Genomic DNA, 7,169 nt, shown 5'->3' on the forward strand with positions numbered 1-7,169 from the left:
CCATCAAGGCAGAGGGAAGAAAAGAGAAAGTAAGTCCTGAAAATTTTGATTATGCTAACTGAAAAAACGGGGGAAATGAATAGGTTGAACTGAATATTGCAGGAAAGGGGGAAACAGTAGTAGATAGTGAGGAAAAGAGTGAGAGAGTGAATTACCCATCTGTAGTAGAAGCATATGTAAAAGAATGTATTATAGATGTTATTGTTATTAATAAATAGTCTGTGCTCAGAGGGAACAACCAGTTTGTTCATATCCCTCTGAAGGGCCAGGGAAGGTTGTATGCCAAATTTGATGTTGCCACATAACAGGAGAGAGAGAGATGAGTAGATTAGGTTGGGGTTCTAACCGAGTACGGCTCTATGAATTTTGGCGTCAATTTTCGTGCTAGCAGCCGTCTCTGTCGTTTGTTTTGCCGTTTCGCTTTTGAGCGTCTGCCGGTGAGGCGAGCCGAGGTTTAGGTTTAGCGCCCAGGCTTAGTTGCGGAAAAATATATTTTAGTTCTTATTTCGCCCGCTAGATGGCGCCACTTATTTTCGACATTAAATTAAAATTTTTTTTACTTTACCCAGGCTCGAACCCATGTCATTGCTACTGATGGTCCGGTGCTTATCCCCACGGCTACCCTTTCAGTTATAAGAATATGTGTAAATGTAGCTGTTATAGTTAAGAGTGGTGTGAGTGTGACGTAGGAAGTCGTATTTTGCCTTGTTCTGATTGGAGGGGGATACGAACCGATGTTCTGATTGGTCTGGGGGTATAAACCGACTACGTCTGTGACTCTGCCTGTGATTTCTGGTCGGTTGATGCCGTAGAAATCGTCTGTTTTTACCGCGTTGGTTTTCAAGCTACCGTGTTCGCAATGAATTGTGGGTTCGCGCACGCACACACACACACAAGCCCGAGCTCTCCTGCTCGCGCGCGCGCACATACGCACGCGCACACACAAACACACACACACCGAGCAGCACACATTCTTTCCCAAGACAAAGGATTTGGCGGGAAAAACGTGGATGCTTCGCCTAACATACGGGTACATACGGGGCCAAAAAACTTCGAGCAGGGAGATTGCAGCGACATCGGAAGACCCAGAAACTGTGTCACCATCGAGCGAGTCATTCTGAAAGCTGAAAATTAAAGATTTTATTTTTATGTAAGGTGTTTAAATGTATTTTTTCCTAGATAGCCATGACTTTGACGTTTTATAAATATATTTCCGTAGCTTTGCAATATGTGTCGCCATCTATCGAGTCATTCTGAAAGCTGAAAATTAAAGATTTTATTTAACGATATATTTTTTTTTTCTCACATACGGGTACTTGGGGGCCACAAAACTTCGAGCAGGGAGATTGCAGCGACATCGGAACCGAAAAAAAAATCTTTACTGTTTCTAAAGAATTGTGTTGGAGTTAAAAAAAAAAAGATATTTGGTTGCTGTGATTCTATTTTGTCTTTCTAAGGAATGTTATGAACTTAATAAAAAAAAACAAAATCGTATGCTTGTCTTGCTAAGAATAGTATCCAGTTAATAAAAAATAATAATAATAAATCAACTTTAAACAAAGTCGCCGTTTTGGTTGTGAGAAAAGGAAATGAGTTGTTTCCGTTATATGTGTGAGATACAGCATGTGATCATAAAGTGACCGTGTTATTTTGAGATTAAACAGATTGCAAAAATAATAATAAATCAACTTGCAGAAACACACACTAGATGGAGCCAGTCTTTAACTTTAAAATAAGCCATGTTATGGAACTTGGTACTTGCCTTGAAATGCATATTTTATTTAACGATATTTTTTGAAAAAAAATATCGTTAAATAAAATCTTTAATTTTCAGCTTTCAGAATGACTCGATAGATGGCGACACATATTGCAAAGCTACGGAAATATATTTATAAAACGTCAAAGTCATGGCTATCTAGGAAAAAATACATTTAAACACCTTACATAAAAATAAAATCTTTAATTTTCAGCTTTCAGAATGACTCGCTAGATGGTGACACAGTTTCTGGGTCTTCCGATGTCGCTGCAATCTCCCTGCTCGAAGTTTTGTGGCCCCGTATGTACCCGTATGTTAGGCGAAGCGTCCACGTTTTTCCCGCCAAATCCTTTGTCTTGGGAAAGAATGTGTGCTGCTCGGTGTGTGTGTGCGCGTGCAGGAGAGCTCGGGCTTGTGTGTGTGCGTGTGCGTGTGCGAACCCACAATTCATTGCGAACACAGTAGCTTGAAAACCAACGCGGTAAAAACAGACGATTTCTACGGCATCAACCGACCAGAAATAACAGGCAGAGTCACAGACGTAGTCGGTTTATACCCCCAGACCAATCAGAACATCGGTTCGTATCCCCCTCCAATCAGAACAAGGCGAAATACAACTTCCTACGTCACACTCACACCACTCTTAACTATAACAGCTACATTTACACATATTCTTATAACTGAAAGGGTAGCCGTGGGGATAAGCACCAGACCATCGGTAGCAATGACATGGGTTCCAGCCTGGGTAAAGTAAAAAAAAAATTTAATTTAATGTCGAAAATAAGTGGCGCCATCTAGCGGGCGAAATAAGAACTAAAATATATTTTTCCGCAACTAAGCCTCGGCGCAAGCGCTAAACCTAAACCTCGACTTGCCTCACCGGCAGACGCTCAAAAGCGAAACGGCAAAACAAACGACAGAGACGGCTGCTAGCACGAAAATTGACGCCAAAATTCATAGAGCCGTACTCGGTTAGACCCCCAACCTAATCTACTGAGATGAAATATGAAGTAATTATGTATGTGTGTGTGAATATATGCTAGGTTGGAAGACTCTTTAGAAAGTGAGTCAAAGGAGAGAGAGAGATAAGTTCCCACTATTGGTTGTTTTAAAGCATTTTAATAGAAAAGAAAGAGGTATGTGTGAGTTTAGTAATTTTGTAGAGTATAAGAAGGCTATGGGTAATTGTATAATCATGATTTGTTTAGTGTTTGTGTTTTCTTTATGGTCATAACGGTGAAATAAACTTTGCTCTATGGTAAATAACCTGACTTATTGGGGGAAAGAATAAAAGAAAATCCTCATTACATGGAATCTTCTGATATTGAAAAAGGTAAATAAAAATATATTTATTGGGCAGCTTGTGGACCTTGGAAGAAAGTGAGGACCCCTGTTCTAGAATTTAAAAGTATAGCAACAGCCTATTGAGGTTCCAAGGTAAGCTGGGGGTATTATAAAAGAAAATAGAATTAAACATAAGATAGCATATTGATTCTTCAGTTCCCACAGGGGTCTGACTATACCGTATTTTAATTTTTTTCTCAAGGTAAGTATTTTTTGTGTTACCATATGCAACTTATTTGTTAGCATTGATTATAAATATCACGAAACTTACCTCCTAATTCGTATGGTTAAAATATAATAAAGAAATTAAAAAATATGAAAAAATTCCCCGAGGGAAGAAAAGTGCACTCTTTTCCGCTTGGATTGTCATGCATAAAAATTAACGATAATGAAACTAAGAATGAGAAGAACCAAGGGTCCTAACGTTGGAGTTTCGCAGTTCTGTCATCATTTGGTTCATTTAATCAGGAGAGAAATTCTGAATGTTATAAAGGTTAACTCTAGATCCCGTGGTGCATGGTTAGCGCGAACACGCGCCGAAAATTTAGCTTTAGCATTAGTAGAGGCATTTAATGCAAGAAAGCAAGCTTATGCAGCATCAGCCAAAAAAAAATAAAGTAAAATAAATAAATAAAAAATAACCACTTCCACTTCACCCCTCTGGTCGTTCGAAATACCTGTCCAGCTGAGCCTTAAACTTATTTAGGCTATCAACTTCCACGATAAGGGATGGAAGTCTGTTCCACCTACCAACCATCCGCTGGCTAAAGGCAAATTTCCGCACATCTATCCTACATCTGTCTTTCCTCAATTTGAATTTATGCCCTCTCAGGTGGTTATTCTGAGAAAGAGGAAGAATCCCATCAGCATTGAGCATGCTCAAACCATTCAAGGCTTTGTACACCTCTATCAGATCACCTCGCTGGTGCCTAGTCTCCAGACACTGTAATTCGCAAAACTTAAGCCTTTCTTTGTAAGAGCACCCCTTTGTTCCATTCACTAATCTTGTTGCCCTTCTCTGTACTCGTTCCAGCAGCTCTACATCCTTCTTGAAATGAGGCCTCCAGGCCTGTATACAGTACTCTAGGTGTGGCCTGACCATTGCCATATACAAGGGAATAATCACCTCCTTATCCCTGCTAGAAAAATTCCTATATATCATTGACAATACACCATGAGCTACTCTTGCAGCCCGTCTGCACTGCTCAGAGTACTTCATATCTGCCTGCACAATCACCCCCAGGTCCCTTTCATTCTCTACCACTGTCAGTGTAGTACCACAGAGTTGATATGTTGCTCTGGGGTTGCTGTTTCCCATATGTAGTACTTTACAGTTGTCAATGTTAAACTTCATTTGCCACCTCTCAGCCCATCTGCTCAACCTTTCCAGATCCTGTTGCAGCAGCATAGTGTCAGTAGTGTCCTTGACAACCCTGCCAACCTTCGTATCGTCTGCAAACTTGGACATTAAGCTTGATATACCATCATCAATATCATTTATAAATACAGAAAACAATAAAGGACCCAATACTGAACCCTGAGTGACTCCACTAATAACATTAGTCCACGATGAGCAGTGTCCATTGATTACCACTCTCTGTCTTCTCCCCCTCAACCAACCCTTTATCCATAGCAGCAATTTGCCTCCAATGCCACGCTGCTCCAATTTGTGCAGCAGTCTTCCATGTGCAACAGTATCAAAAGCCTTTCTAAGATCCAAGTATATAATATCAAAGTTATTCCCTGCATCCAGTTCTTTTGTGACTGCATCATAGTATCCAATCAAATTGGTCAGGCAAGACTTCCCCTTAACAAAACCATGCTGTGTCCGAGCTATAACTGAAGTCTTGTCTAGATGATCCTGCAGTGCTTCTTTAACCAGTGCCTACCATTAATTTTCCTTGAACAGAAGTTAAACTCACAGGTCTATAATTACTTGTGTCAGCCTTTGATCCTCCTTTGTGAATTGGGGTCATATTTGCACATCTCCAGTCCATGGGTACCTCCCCTGAGTCCAAGGAACCTCTCATAATTATGGCTAAGGGTTTGCTTACTTCCTTTGCTGCCTCCTTTAATATAACTGGATAGATCCCATCCACCCCAGGTGCCTTTCTTGTGTTTATCTTCAACAATTTCTTCTCCACTTTACTCTCAGTTATTATAAGATTCTCTAGCTTACTGCCAGAGTTGAATACACCTCTGGCATTCCCCTCGCTGAATAACTCCTCATGTGTGAATGTCGATGCAAAATATTCATTTAGTTTGTTAGCTACCTGAGAAAGATCATCAACAGTTGACCCATCGATATCAAGTGGACCAATCTGATTCATCCCCTTCCTTCTAGAGTTTACATAAGTAAAGAACTCTTTGCTGTTTTTCTTCGCATCCCTTGCCAAGGATTTCTCGTAATCTGCCTTCGATTGCCTAACCTCCTTTGTAACTTGGTTACAGATCAACTTGTATCTATCATAGGCTTCTGTGTCACGTGTTAATTTGTATGTATCCCATGCATTTTTCTTCTCTGCCATATGCCTCATTAGTTCATCTGACATCCATTTAGGCCTAAACCTTGAACAATATTTCTTAGTTGGTATGTAAAGCCTAGTAGCTTCCAAGATAAGTTCTTTGAATGCTTCCCATTTTGAATTTGCTGTTGGTAACATCATCAGTTGATCCCACTGTATAGAATTTAAATACTGTCTCAGTCCATCGTAGTCGCCTTTACGAAAGCAATACCCCTTCCCTTTACCCCTAATGGTAGTTACCTCTTTGAGTAAATCCCACTTCAGAACACTGTGATCACTGCCACCTAGTGGTTCATTTATCTGCAGATTCTTAATGCATGAAGAATCACTACTGATAATCAAATCAAGAGTATTACTCCCTCTAGTTGCCTCCCGAACATTCTGATGTAGAAAACAATCATCCAATAAATCCACAAAAGCCTTGCTAGTGTGTGAGTGACCAGCCCCCAAATTCCAGTCAATATGTGGAAAATTAAAATCCCCCATAAGACTCTGTGATTTACTGGCCCACTCTATTTTCCCGTACAGTTTCTTATTATACTCATCAGAGTCATTAGGCCTATAGCACACTCCTACTCGCAACTTTGATCTCCCAATGTTTATGTCACACCAAACTGACTCGACACTGCACTGTCCAGCGATGTCGACTGGCTTCATTTCCTTGGATTTTATGTGTTTCTTAACTAATATCATAACCCCTCCTCCCTCCCTCTCCTGTCTATCCTTTCTGTAGACATTGTACTCCCCAAATTCCAGTTCTGCATTCGTTATATCTGTGTGACACCACGTCTCTGAAATCCCAACAATATCTGCCTTTGATATTTTGAGCAATACCTCAAATTCATCAAATTTATTTACTAAACTCCTAGCATTGGTGTACACGCAAGTATACGTGCACCTGCTCTTCCTCTTAGCCACCCTAACACAACCCATGTGTTTACTTGTACCCCCATGATTCCCAGCAGTCTCTGAAATATCCTGCATCTTATTTTCCAGGCTGCTGCTCATTCCAATAGAAGCAGTGCAAGAATCACTTTCTCCTCTGCCAATGGCTACTGTTAATCTATTAGTCCTTGTATCCCCCAATCTACCAGTTTTCCGACCCACCTAACACTGCCTCGATAGCATCAGCAAACATTCTTGCACCCTTTCTATTTAAGTGTATCCCATCCCTGTAGAACCAGTCTCTCCTGTTAACAAGTACAGACCAGGCTGAAAAAAATTCTACCCCTTGAGCCCTGCACAATCTTTCCAGGGCCGAATTGATCGACAGGGCTCTCATCATACAAATACTCCCTCCTATCGTGTCTGGGCAGAATTGCAGACACTTTTACAGATTTTACATGTTATTCTGCGAGGTTCAGTCGGAAAATCATTCAATGACTGAAGCTTCATGTTAAAATAATAGTTTATAACTGGAGTTCAGTTTTGTTAATATTATTAGAAAATCTGTTTGAGTGTTATAGATATGTGAATCCGAATGTTGACTTGAGTTCCCAGTAGCGTAGCTACCCTTTTTCGTGCCCGGAGGCAAAGAACATGTT

Source organism: Mastigoproctus giganteus, chromosome 14 (genome assembly GCF_048544385.1).
Source record: "Mastigoproctus giganteus isolate SK-2022 chromosome 14, ASM4854438v1, whole genome shotgun sequence".
Classification (NCBI taxonomy): domain Eukaryota; kingdom Metazoa; phylum Arthropoda; class Arachnida; order Uropygi; family Thelyphonidae; genus Mastigoproctus; species Mastigoproctus giganteus.